Source organism: Hippopotamus amphibius, chromosome 9, assembly GCF_030028045.1.
Source record: "Hippopotamus amphibius kiboko isolate mHipAmp2 chromosome 9, mHipAmp2.hap2, whole genome shotgun sequence".
NCBI lineage: Eukaryota > Metazoa > Chordata > Mammalia > Artiodactyla > Hippopotamidae > Hippopotamus > Hippopotamus amphibius.
Genome location: NC_080194.1, coordinates 32904185 through 32918333, shown reverse-complemented (window position 1 = coordinate 32918333; position 14149 = coordinate 32904185). Strand labels below are relative to the sequence as shown.

The 14149-nt window shown below is 52.0% G+C and overlaps 1 protein-coding gene across 5 annotated transcripts in view; it reads right to left on the bottom strand.

Moving 5' to 3' along the window:
- GALNT18 (polypeptide N-acetylgalactosaminyltransferase 18) overlaps positions 1-14149 on the bottom strand; it is a 332353-nt gene that overhangs the window by 129422 nt on the left and 188782 nt on the right. The window lies entirely within an intron of this gene.

Sequence of the window (14149 nt, the reverse complement as noted above, 5' to 3'; positions counted from 1 at the left end):
ACCTTACAAGGGTGGTTCTACATCAGTTTTCTGGTCTGCACTCTTGGAACTGAACGGAGATCCTTCTTGGCTAGGGCCTGACCCCTGCTAGAATTTGCCAAAGTTTTCCCCAGAAACTGCACCTGACCCTGGTTCTCCCAGACCTGGCTGGGATTGTGCTTCAGAAGTGCTGAAGCTGGGGATCTCTGATCCCTACCCTAGCCCGAGTTAGTCTGTATAACCCCAAGTCACAGCCTCTTGCAGGTGCTCTGTCCATCAGATGGACTTGCTGGACAGAGACACAAAATGAAATGGAGACCAGGTTTTAAGGCACTGCAGGCTCTGCGTATGGGCAACAGGTCGACCCCACAGGGCAGGAGATGTACTAACACTGGTCTTGCTTGATCTGGGTGATGGCTTCACCCTGCTGCAGAGGTCCCAGCATGCCTTGCAGCTTGGTCAGTGAGGATTTGGACAGAATCAACATCACAAGCTTTTAGAATTGCAGTTTTTAAAAGTATCAAAACACATGCATCATGGCCCTTGTGGCAGATGCTGTGGATGCCCCACCCGTATCCTTGGAGACTCAACCTTCTTAAGTGCTCCTCTCACCCCACTTCTAAGTGCCAGAATGTCTACCCCAGGGCTTTACTTAAAGCTGCGGAAGATTGCTCTACCCCAGCACACAGAGGGCTGACACGCTAGAAACTAACAGCTCCTGAGAGCATCCCTGAACCAATGACTAAAAGGAGCTGGCATATAAATACCCCAGATCCCTCATCCCTCAGGGGCTGATCAAGCTCAGGCATGTGCTTTACACCATTTCCCAGAGTTTCCCTGGAGGTTTAAGCTCCACCTGCCCACAGTGGTGTTTGACTTGATAACACACTTTTATCAGCAGCTTCCCTTCCCTTTCTTAACTTCCCACCCTACTGGTGTATCTTGAACCTCTTCAATGAAATACCTCATATTGAACCTGTGTCTCAGGGTCTGATCCTGGAGGAACAGCCCCTCCAAGGCAAAGCTGGAGAAGCTAGGCCCAGACGTGCCAACGTGGCCTAGGCCCTCTGTCGGTTGCTGCAACATCCCTGAGCCCAGTGGTCAGATCCCTGTGGGACCTCTCTCCATACCAGCCCCTCCTGCACTGAGCAGTCCTGAAGAAGGATGCGGCAGCCCCAGCAAACATCCTTCCAGAGGTGCGGATGCCCCATGAGCATTTAGAGGCGTTCCCCACTTTCTCTAGAGGCCATTGATCCTGGGAGGTGATTTTAATCAGGGATTTGATCATCCTACAGATGATGCCTTGTTCATGCTCATTCTCCCTGGGCTCCCTCAGGCCCCTTAACAACATTAGACTGCAGTTTTAGGTTTATATAATTTGGTGCTTAATGCACCTTACTACTAGCCCAGAGCAACTGAAGTAACTTGCTGAAACGCCAGCTTCACGCCAGAGCTACCCCTTCCCGGAATGTCCCACTCTGCACCCAGGGTTTGGCATGGGAGCATGGGGGCCCAGGAAAGAGGACTGTTCCACATATCTGGGCCCTGGGTCTTTGAAGCCTTGCTGTGTAGACCCAAGTATTCTGCCACTCTTCAAGGAAGTGAACATGGAGCCGGCTCTGCTACCAAGGTGGTCCTGACCTCCTCAAGCCTGGATATTGGCCCTGCTCAGCAGCGCCTCTCTGTCCAAACAACTACTTAAGATCTTCCCTCAAATGTCTCAGAGGCATCTCATATTCAGCATATTCGAACCTTAACACTTTGTCTTTCTCCCCTAACCAGTTCTTCTCCGCCCCCTGCCCTGCCATCTCAGTAAGTGGCAGCATCTTTCACCCCATCACTCAAGCCCGAAACCTGAACTTCGTCTTCAGTCCTCTCCTCTCCTCCACTCCCTACATTCAATCACCAGCAAATCCAAATATATCTCAAATCCATCCTCTCCTCTCTCTCTCCTGTCACCACAGTCCAAATCACCATTATTTCTGGTCTAAAGTATTGCAATAGCCTCCCACATGATTTCCCTGTTTCCTTCCACTGGTACCTATATCCAAACTCTTCACTACAGGTTACCCAGAGAGATCTTCCAAAAATACCAGTGAGATCATAGCTCTCCCCCATTTAAAACTCACCAGTGTTGCCCACTGCACTGGAGGTAATATTCTATAAGGTCCTCTGTGATCAGGCCCCTGCCTGATTCTTCAACGTCATCTCAAGCCATCCTCGCCTTTCCTTACCACCCTCCCTGTGACTCTGAGAACATGTCAGGCTCTCTCCCACCTCAGGGTCTTTGCATGTGCTGTTCCCTCTGCCTGAAACACTTTTCCATGGCTCTTCACGTGCCTGATTCCTTCTCATCCTTTTATGCTCAGCTCAGAGGGGCCATCTTTAATCATTTAATCTGAAGCATGTCCCCTCCCACATTGATTTATTTCATACCATCCAGGTTACATACTTTACGGCATTTATATGCTCTGTAATCATTTGATTTGCTTCTTGTCTATCTCTCGCTGCAGACTGTGGGCTCCATGAGGGCAGAGACCACGCCAGTGTCACTTTCCCTGCAGTTAGCACAGTGGCTGGCACACTGTAGGTGACTGTATTCGTATTCTGTTGCTGCGTAACAAAACACCACAAAATACCAGCTTAAAACAATACCAATTTTTGGTCACACAGTTTCTGCGGGTCATAAGTTCATGTACGGTGTGGCTGGATTCCCTGCTCAGGGTTTCACTGGTTTGGAATCAAGGTGCTGGGCGGCACTGTAGTGCTCATCTGGGCCTCAGGGTCCTCCTCCAGCCTTACTGGTTGTTGGCACAATTCATTTCCCTGCAGTTGTAGGACTGAAGTCCCTGTCCTCCTGCTAGCTGCCAGCCAGGCCACTCTCAGCAACAAGAAGCCACCTGCGGTTCCCTCCCACGTGGCCCCCACAGGCAGGGCAGAGCATGGATGTTCGCTTTCTTTCAGGTCTCCAGAGGGCATCTCTGTGACTTCCCTTTCTGCAACCAGCGCAAGGAACTCTGTTTTTAAAGAGCTCATGTAATTGGGTCAGGCCCACCCAACTGATTGGGAACCTTAATTACATCGGCAAAATTCCTTCACAGCAGTACCCAGATGAGTGTTTGATTGAATAACTAGAAGAAGTGAGTACACACCAGGGGCCAGGAGCCTTGGAGCTTCATCTTGAAACACTGCCTACACAATGATCAATAATATTTGCTGAATAAAAAAAAATCAGTCTCCTTCTGGCCACCTGTTTATATAAGCAGCTCCAAGCCCATGTGGCTCTATCTCCAGGTACAAGGCAGGCAGTGAAAACAAAAGCCTCGTGGGCAACACGGGAAAAGAGAAGAGGGACACATCGAACTTGGAGCTGAGAAATATGGGCTCAAGCCCCAGTCCTGCCACCATCTTACAGTGAGAACTTTGGTGATTCAGTATCTCCTCTGACCCTCAATGCCTTCATCTTTAAATTGGGCATAAAATACCTATGTCATAAAATGGAAAAGATTAATTCCACCCATCCATCCACCCATCAATCCATCCACCTTCCACTCACTCACCTGTGCATCCACCACCCATCCATTCATCAGTCCATTTACCCAACAACCCCACCTCTCTCTCTCTCTCCCTTCCTCCCCCACATATGTACCTAGCATAATATAGGAGCCCAATAACAGGAAAGTGGGAGGATGGGAGTGGTTTTTCCTGTCTTGCAGAATTCAGGAATTCAGGGAGCAGCAACCTCACCCACTGCTGGACTGACGTATCGCAGGTAGGAATGTGGAGGTACAGAGGACAGCAACTGGGCACCTAAGATCGCAGGAACTCGCTCTACAAGGATGAAACAACAACCTTGAATGTTCTTTTCAGAGAAAATACAATCAATTCAGGCAATGCCTCAGCCTCATGCCTGAGCAGCCCTGGTCAGGAACACTCAGTAAACAATCTTGTTTTCTTTGATTCTCTGCATTAGTTCTCATATTTAAGCCAAATGAAATTTGACAACACAGACAAGCTTGCAGACACGCTCAGTCCACGGGACTTAGCCAGACACCTCTTTCAAAGTAGGGAAAATGTTCCTTTCTTCAGCATCTAAGCACCTTAGGACAGATGTGGGAGGCAATGGCACCACTGGGCAGGCTGGCATTAAATCCACCCTGTGTTGCCGGAATTTTCTGTCACATCTGTGAGCATCAATTGGTAACAAGTTAATTCTTTCCCACTGTCTGGGTAGAGAACTCTCTCTGAACTTCACGATCTCATCCATAGGATTCTTCGCGCAGTCGCCTCTGAGACCCACGTCAGGACACTCTGCCAAGGCAGGAAGCCTGCCTTCACCATTAACCCTGCTGGAGATACTCTTGTTAATTTCCATTTGGCTCAGAACCCATGGAAATGCTGAGCCCTGATCCAATTTCTAATTCATTTCTGTCACCCATCAAATTCACTGGGTGAGAAAGGGTTTAAAGATTTGGGTTTGTAAAGTTCCAATTCACACTTCTTTCCCCAGATGAGAGAAACATGAGGCCTAGGATTTTTTTTTCCCTGGGTCTTATCCAGCTTTGAAATGCTGTGGTTATTCACTTACAGATGGCAACCCAAACAGCATCAACCACAACAGCATCAACCACAGGACCACAAACACACTCCAAGACAGCCCCTCAGGGTTACAGGTCACAGGCCGTGCAAGAAATGGAGGTGATGCCGCGGAAGAGCATTAGGAGAGCCGGCGAGCGCTGGTGAGGGATGGCACATTTAAATCACAGCCACCCAGGCCCGAGGTGGCCCACGAGAAGGCCTGAGCTCCTGCCCCCTCCCTGTCCCCTCCCCTTCTTCCTGCTCCTGAGAGAGTCCTGCTGAGATGAGCCTGATCGGACTGACACACTCTCCAAGCGACTGTCACACGATCTGTCTCCTCTGCAGCCTGGTCAGCGTTCCGGGTGCTGGTCACTCCCCTCTCGCACTACTCGCCTGGCCCGGGGTACCTGATGCAAGTTGCTTCTAAGGTCTCAAGACGCAAGGATGTCACCAAGAATGGCATCTGAGTCCACAACCTAGGAACAAAATCTACACCTTGATTTCATGACCACGTGCTTTTCCGAAAGGATCCACAAGACAGGAGGGACCTCTCTGAATCAGTGAAACGAAACCGTGCGGCCCGTGCATTGTGGATTTCTCAAATCGTGCCCATAGTGAAGGGAAGCTGAGCAAAGCCTGTCTGGACCGGCTGCTTCCTGAGATGTGAGAACCAGCAAGCACGAGAGGGAGAGAGTGTGAGACGGAGAAGTTTTCACCAAGGATGTCTGAGATAAACAGTATCTCCAGAGAAGCTTCTATTTCTCACACTGGGAGTCAGTCTGACAGAAGGCTGCAGACAGGCAGACCTTGACTTTATCTGGCCTGCCCATATGGCTAATTCAGCCCACCAAACATAGAAGTGTGATTTCCAACTTGAGAAAGGTCAGCAGGTCTCGCAGGCTAGCTTTAGGCTAGAGCCAGTATTGGCTGCCCCTCTGGGTTGAACTTGGGGGCATTGTCTTGTTCACCACAGTCCCCACCAGTCCTCATTCCCTCACCTCCGCCATTCGTGTTATGTGTCTAGCCCTGGTAGGTAACTGAGTTTAGGACCCCTGAATATAGTGACAAGGTTAAGTGCTCAGGCTCTACCGCCAGATATAACTTGGGTTCAAATGTTGGCTCTGCCTTTCCCAGCAGTGTAACCTGTAGCTTTTCCAAGCCTCAGTGACCGCAAAATGAACATAATAATACCTACCTCCTATGGTTGTTCTTAGGGTTAAACAAAGTAACACATCAAAGATGCTTAGGAACAAATGGTAGCTCTTGTTAGCATTTGCCTAGGCTAAGAATCTACCAGCCTGGGGGCAGGGTGTATATATGCAGGGGGAAGACATTTATTCTGATGATAAAAATCCTAAGTAGCTCTGTGCTTAGCCCTGTGTTGTCCAAGGAAGGGGGATGCTGCCTTCCCTGTGGCTTTGCAAACTCTCTACCCCCATCTCTCCGTCTCCATTTTCATTCAATCATCAGATTCACTGAGGAATCATGAGAGTCCTGGCCGGGCACAAGGCACTGGGTGAGGCCTTGTGAGCAAGAGAGAAGAAGGAATCAAAGAAGAAGCCTCTATTCAGTGCTAAGTTACTGCTGAGTCTCAGTTTCCTCATCTATAAAATGGGGAGGAATACTGGAAAAATTAAAGAAGACAGTGTGCACAAGTGCCTAGCACTGAGCCTGGAACACAGCAGGTGCCCAATACATGACCATGCTGACACCTTCCCTAAAGTCTAATTAGAAAGGCACAAAAACGAAGGCAGCTTCTGTCTTTTCCCCACCCTCATACACATATCCCAATCCCATGCAATCCCCAAGGCCCAGCTCAGAATGACTGGGCTCTCCCTGGGCTTCCCCAGCACTCTCCCCTTCACCGGGGGCTGGTGGCACTTCTCTCTTCACAGTATGTGTAATGGCTATTCGTCTATGGCTTAGCAGCTGCACTGGGCTGTGAGCTCTCTGGGAGTAGAAACTGTTTCTCCTGCATCCTTGGATCACTGGTGCTGAGTGTGATGCCTCCCTCTCTGCAAACGTTTGTTGAATGAATGAGTGAGTACCGTTAGCAAAACACTGGAGCAGGGCTGCTCTCTGGCTCTGCCATTAATCAGATGTGTGATGCTGGGAAACTCATTTAACCTCTTTGGATCTCAGTTTTCCCTCCAGTAAAATGAGCAGCTGGACGACATTTTAGGGCTGCATTTACATGTTAGCCTGCTTCGAGCTGCCCAGTGCCCCATGAGGGAAGCTCATCTAGGTGGAGAGGGACCCGCAAAGTGAACCAGGGCACCCACCCCAATAGTAGGTCAGGTGCTCAGTGGAGAACCACCTAAGCCAGAGGAGGCCACTGGAAGTCTCAGTACAGGGGCCAGGGAGGAACAAGCCAAGGGAGGTGCACATCCTGGTACCCAGGCGATGCCCTCCTTGGTTAGATGGAAATCAAGCCCCTACTCCGGCAGCATGGGAGGGGTCAAGAGGCAACCATAGGCTGCCTAGTAAAACCAGCCTTCCATTAGTGGCTGCTTGACGCAGCCTTCTTGCCCACGGATCTGACATCCCCCTGGTTTCTTCCTGTTCAAGAGCCTCTCTCCCTAAAATTCTACTTACATCTTGAGCTCCTGAGATATGCACTTTTAAAAACAACTAGAAACGAGGCATCTCATTTTTGAATTTGTGCCAAAGAAGAGCCATAGAGTCTGTCCTACTGCCGGCTGTTGTCCTCAGACTAAAGCTCACTTCAGGCAGGAACCACATCTGGTTCACCACGGCCTCCCCTGTGCCAAGCTTGGAAACTGGTACTTGGTTTGTTGAATGAATGCATGTGAATGACTTTAGGAGCAGAAGAGGCATAAGTCCCGGTGGGACTGAGCAGGCAAGCAAGGCAGTCTCTTAAAAAAAAAGTGGAGCGGTTCCATTTTAGGGCCCCTGAGACTAGATTAGGGCCCTGGTAATTAAAAACAAAACGAAACAACCCTGCCCCTCACCCCCACCACAGTGAGTCCGCACCTGCTGTTGGACCCTCAGGCCCCAGTCACTCGTACTGGCTCCCCCCACCCCCAATGTTATTTCCAGCACAACGTCCCACCCCAGCAGCCAACCGGGGGTACTGGTCTCCTACGGGCTCTGAAGGCTACTTTGCAGGACAGACCTGGGCAGCAGCTGGGGTGGCCGCAGGTGCCAACTCTTGTCCACACGCGCCTCTTCTTGCTGAGCACACAGGCCCTGGAGCTGCTGGGGGACACCTGGGTCGCCGTGTGGTTTGGGGTAGCCTTTCAGGAAATCAGCGCCACCAGAAGGCATTTCATACTCCAAAGATTTGATATCGGTTGGAAGTATTTGATTTGTTGGGTTTTGAGCACTTTTCAATATTGGGGAAGCAGAGGGGGATGCCGGCTTACAGCACTGCCTGGCATTCAGCTCTGCTTCCGTCGTCAGGACCAGTTTGTCTTTTCAAGCTGCTGAGACAGATAGGCTGAGGGCCAAGAGTGGACAAGGAGACCTCTCCTGCTGGCTGCACTGCAGGCTGGGCCAGTGTGTCCCCGGCCTTTGCCACGGGCAGCTTGACTCCCAGCTGCTGGCAGCAAGGCTCCTGACCCGAGGGCAAGAGACACCTCTCCTGGTTCCTCCCACACTCTGCTCAACGCTCCAGCTCTGGGAATGTCCCCATCGACAGATGGTCACACAGCTGACCAGAGGAAGAGGGCTTTTTGGTATGTGGCTCCTGCTGGCTTTGTTGAGCAAATACTGGTCACCTTGGCTAGTCTGTAAAGCAAAATGGTCCAAAGCTCCCTTGCTGCAGACTGCTTACAGGGGGCTCACGAGTGACAGAGAAGGCAGGCCCTTTGCCCTCCTGGGGTTGCTCTTAGTCAGCAGGGAAGTATGTTGAGGAGTCCCTGGTTCCCCATGTCAGTTTCCTTTATTTGTAAAGGAATACAAAAGGGTGATGGAGCACCCACACCATTGCCAGACTCAGGCCGGCTCGGCTGTGTGGCGTGCTGGGACCTCAACAGAGTGGCGGGTGAAGACAGAGGAGGCTGGCAACGCACAGGTTAGACCTGGAGAAACTGAGCTCTGGGGCAGGCCCACAAAGAGGCAGTGTCCCCAGGGGCCGGGCACACTTAGGCATCACTAAGGATGCTCTTTTTTTTGGGGGGGGGGGCTATCAGTGGGAGGTCCCAGCCCCCAGGATGCAGGTGGATCAAACCAGGGAAGCAGGACCCCAGGGTGGTAGTACAGGGAGCAGGGTTCATCCTCTCAAGGAAGAGGGTTAGCCAAGGCTAGATGCAGAGCCAAGGCCCTGAGGGGAGTGTCAAAGCAAGGCTCCATCCCAGCAGGGAACTGCTGCCTCTCAGCTGGGTGCCCTGGTGAAGGGCGTAACCTGAAGAATTATGTGGGGTTTGTTCAGAAGCCGACATGATGGAATCTGTCAGAGATATTTATCTAATTACCTCTACCCACATAGTCACTGGCCAAAGCAGGCTCGGTCCTAGGGTCAGGGCTTGAGTGGGCAGGAAGGGACGGGCAGTTGCTGCCCAAAGCAGCCAGGAGCTTGGGTCATGCTAGCCATGTCCTTGGGAGAGTGCTGCTGGACAACATGTGAGGACTTGAACCTGTGGCGGCGGCAAGAGCAACTCTCAGGCTCGGGATGAACGATGAATCTGTCAGGCAGAGGCAGCCCCAGGCAGTAAGGAGCAAAAGTAAGAGGCTCCAGGACGCCTGCAGAATTCAGGACCCGCTGCCTCCACCTCTAGGTTGCTGGGTACCTGCTCCCGGGCAGGTGGGTGGGCCCCTGAAGTCACACGGGTCAAAGGCACAGGGGTGGGCGGTGACAAGAAGCCTCCTGCTGAGCAGGCTGACAGCCCACGTGCCTGGCTGTATAAACACCTTTAAGCTGCCTGAGCCTTAGTTGTAATTAGATTTGCTATATGGGATTCTTTAAGCTCCATAAAGCACAATACTGTCCGACCATTCTTTCTCTCTGCTTTTTTTTATTTTTGCAATTATTCCAGCTGCACGCAAAGCTGTTGGTACTTTTACAGCCTGGGATGAGTATCTCTTGTGTAGGACAGCATCTCTGAAACATTAAACAGTGATTAGGCAGGCTCTGGGCCAAGAGATGACGGGGGTTTTGCGGGGAGTGGAGGGGGACACTGCAGCTGGTGGCCAGCAAGCTGAGAGCTCTGATTCTCTTTCGTCACTGCACTGTGATTTTCTTACCAACAATTTAAAATAAAAATGACTCACAGTTGTGCGAGTACTTGTCATTCAGCAGGACGGTGAAGGTGCTCCGGGTGGTGGTGGAAGGGGCTGAACCACAGTTCGGGGGGACCTAGACACCACAGCTCACATGAGCACACACAAGCCTAGTGTCATAGACTGAATGCGTGTGCCCTCAAATTCATATTGTCAAGTCCCAGCCCCCAAGGTGATGGTATTTGACGGCGGGGTCTTTGGAAGGTAATTAGGGTTGGATGAGGTCATGGGGCTGGAGTCCCCATACTGGGATTAGTGCCCTTATAAGAAGAGCAGGAGACACCAGAGGTCGCTTGCTCTCCAGACCCAGGCACCGAGGAAAGGTCGTGTGAGGACCCAGAGAGACGGCAGCTGTCTGTGAGCCAGGAAGCAGGCTCTCATCAGACACCGAATCTGCTAGCACCTTGATCTTGGACTTCCCAGCCTCCAGAACATGAGAAGCAGACCTCTCCACGGTATTTTGTTGCAGCAGCCCAATGGGACTAAGACCCCAGGTGCATACGTGCTGGCTCACAGTGCTCACCCGCATAAATGCACACTAACAGGTTCATAGTCACTCACCCACACGTGTTCACACATGCACACACACACAAGCATATCAACTTCCCACTGTTTCAAAGGAAACAGGAGGCCGTCCTCCTCTCAAAAGGGGACCTAAAGCATGGCTGCCAACGCTACGATTTCCTCTCAACTCTGAGCCTAGAAGCCTCTGTGCACTGCGTCCCTCCTTCTCACAGAGCCCCGGACAGAGCTCCAGCTGAGGGGACAGCCACACCTTTCTCTTCAGCGCCTTCTCTGCCTCCTGCTGTGCTGGCCCCGCTCCCCAGCATCTCTCTGTGGAGCGCACGGAGGGAAGAGGAGGAGGACAAATTCAAGTGAATCTTTTGGAGTCAAGGGCCCACAGTGCGCCAGAGGCAGCCTTGTTTAACAGTCAAGGGTGTAGGCTCTGAAGCCGGACAGCCTAGGTTCGAATCCCACCTCTCTGTGACTTTGGACACGTTCCTTAACTCCTCTGCGCCTGTTTTGTTGTTCTATAAAATGACATTAGTCATGGTTCTTACCACTGCCACAGAGCGCTGAGTAAGAGACATAAAGTATTTCCAATAGTCTCCGGCACACACCTGATCCAGCCAGAGGGGGGCGTAGTGCAGAGTGACGCAAGGCTTTCTGGAAGCAGTGGCACCTGAGCGGACCCGGAAGCTTGGAGCTGGGCAAAGGGACTGGAGGTGTGGGACAACAGCCGCTTCCGGAAGGTGGTGACGCAGGGCAAAGGTCCCAGGGTCACCACAAGCAAACCTGAGGGGCCTGGCCGTCGGCTACCACGTCCGCATGCAGTGCAGACAACAGGAAGACCGGCCACTGGACCAAGCAGGCACACAGTGTGGGGCGGAGGGCCGGGCCTTGGCGGGAGTCAGGAGACCTGAGGTCCCATCCTGGCTCTGTCACTCACATACTGCGGGGGCCCCGGCAAGTCTCTGCCCGACGTGGGCGCTCCGTTTCCTCCCGAGAGCCAGCTGGGGCTTGACTGGCAGTCTGTCTGCCTCCTGACGCTGTGGTGGGGGAGTGACAGCTCTGCTTTGCCCGTCTCTCAAGGCCTGCCTACTTCTAAGCCTCCTCCTGCCAGAAGACGAGGAAGGCTTTGAGCAAACATAGCCAGTGAGAAAGTTGAATTCCTGGGTGAAGGATACCCACTGTCCAGGAGAGAGACGGTTCAGTCCCAGCTTGAAGCACGCGAGGTGCTGGAAATTGGCCATTCTCTTGCTGGAAGGCAACAGAAGAGGACAGTCCCTGTGGGGCGTAGGCTGGGCGAGTCATGGCCAACCAGGCGCTGATCAAAATCTCCAGGGAGTGAAATGCTTAAGAGAATATTTGATATCACCACTGCTTTGATGTGCTTTTAGTCACCAAATTCAGATTGATTTTGAAATTTCAAGTAGCATGAAAGAAGAGTGCATAATTGTTTTAAGTTTCTCAAAAAAGGACATGAGTTAAGAAAGGAAACAGAGAAACTGAGTACAGCAAAGGAAGTGGGGGTGGCTGGATTGTGGGATGGGGTGACTCTGGCACAGCTAGTGAGGGAGTCTGAAAGGGCCCGTGTTCACTGAGCACTTGCTCTGGGCCGGGTACTGGAATACCTGAGTCACATGAGCGTGTTCACCCTGTGCGTGGCGTTGCGGAGGCACGTGTTCAACTGTGAGTGAAAGTACTTGACACAAAATATGTAGCCATTAAAAATCTGTTGAGGGAATGAATGAATGAATGAATGAACAAGTAAACGAATGCTGAGATGCAAAGGCAGAGAGGACTCTATCAGCTGCATATCCCGGTGCTTCCCTCCTCTGGAGGTTCATAAAGGCTGAATCACTCAGTCCCAGCGGAAGACATTGGCCCATTGGGATGCCCTGAAACGCATGGTAATTAAAACCAGGAGGCTCTGAGCCGCATTCCCACCATTGCCTTGAGATAACAAGGAAGAGGAAGCAGGGAGGGGAGACACCGCCTCAGAGTGGCAGGGCAGGCAGCCTGGCCGCCACTGTCGGGATTGCCTGCAGAGGCTGGGTAGCACAGAAGGGAGGAGGCTCAGGCTGGCCATCTGACTCCATGCACAGCACGTGCGTTCAGGCCGCCTTGGGGTAACCCCGAGAGACGCTCCCCTTCTGCTCTGCATTCCTTCCCCGTTCATGCCATCTCCCACGCAGCAGAGCGGTCCCAAGGGCCCTGCCCCAGGAAGAAACACGGCGCCCAGCAGTGCCTGCTGCTGAGGGTAGCCCTGGGGGTGCTGAAGCACCTGCTGTTCCAGACGCCTCGGCCGCAGCACACTGGACAGCGGGGGACAACGATTAGAACCGTGATGCCCAGAGAATGTCCCTTCGCCTCAGAAGGCTCTGGGAAGCGTATGAAAGTGCAGATTGCAAGCCTTGCCCCAGCCCTAAGGAATCAACATGCATTCTTTCATTGAATCAACATGTATTAACACCTATAAGAACCAGGCAGTACTCTAGGTGCGGGAGATGCAGCAATGAATGAAACAAATGTCCCTGTCTTCGTGGAGCTCACATACTGGTGGAATGTACAAATAACTAACCAAGTGAGTACAGGGTACCAGAAGGTGACAGATACTGTTGAGGAAAAGAAGCACGGAAGGGATGAGCCGTGACGGGGTAAAGGCTGCCGTCTTAACGAAGGGCCATTTGCAGCATTTGAACAAAGGCTTGACGAGGCGAGGGAACAAGTGGTGCAGATATCAGAGGGCAAGAGCATTCTAAGAGGCGGGGGAGGCGAGTGCAAATCTCTTGAGGCCAGAACGTGCCTGGTACGACTCCTCAGACTTGTAATCAGGCTCAAACACGATGGTTTGAGACCCCTTTCGCAGAGCGACAGCATCCTACACAGGGGCTAGTCCCGGAAAGAGTGCAGCTTGTTTAGGAAATGGCTAAGGAAGCAAAGGACAGGGACCCAGAGTCCTACACAAGGACCATCTGCAGAGCCTTCAGTCCTTGGCTTCTGAGACGGAGATAAAGGTCTCGAGCAGCTTGGGTGAAGAAAGCCGTGATTGACGGCCCCTTTTTTTGTGTTTGTAAAAAAGACACCGTCCTGACCCCAAAGCAAAGATGCCCGCAGAGGAGGGGTTGGGGGAACATGAGGCACCAGCACACACAGAACCAGTGACCACTGCCTGGAAGACAGTCTGAAAGCTCTGTTCTCGGCTTCATGGAGAGTTTTAAAGCCAGCGTCCCTTCCATCACACGTTATCTCATTCAAGCCCGCAAACAATCCCAGAGGTGAGAATTATACATCCCAGTTTTATAGATAAGGAAAAGAGGGTTCAGAGAGGTTAAGAACACACAGCTGGGAAGAAGCTAGAAAGAGCTGGAACTAAATAGATGGCCTAAAGCCAACTCCGGGCTCTTCTCGCTAGGGCATATACTGAAAAGCCAGGGCTGCCTTTAGGGGCTGCACGGCAGCTATTATCATTGTTGTTGTTTTAATTACTCTCATTTTAACTCACCCTTAGGGCACCCTTCGAACCTTGCCGTTCACCCCCACTACCTCATGTGTCCTCAGTGACTGTGGGGCGGACAGGGCACGGCAAGGCCTGATGTCCGCAGAGGGCATGAAAGAAAACCGATGTGAAAGACCCACGGCCGAAAGTGGCAGAACGGAGGCCAGAAACTGCGTCCTACGGTAAGAGTTTCGTCCCATGTTGCATTTATTCGCAGGACTCCCTGGTGGCAGGGAGTCACTCCTTCCAGAGCCTTGGCCCATGCTGGGCACCCTGAGAATGTGTGGTAGCTGAGCTGAGCTGGCCTGACGTGAAATGAATGAAAGTCCTGTGCTGCGTGGGCTGACG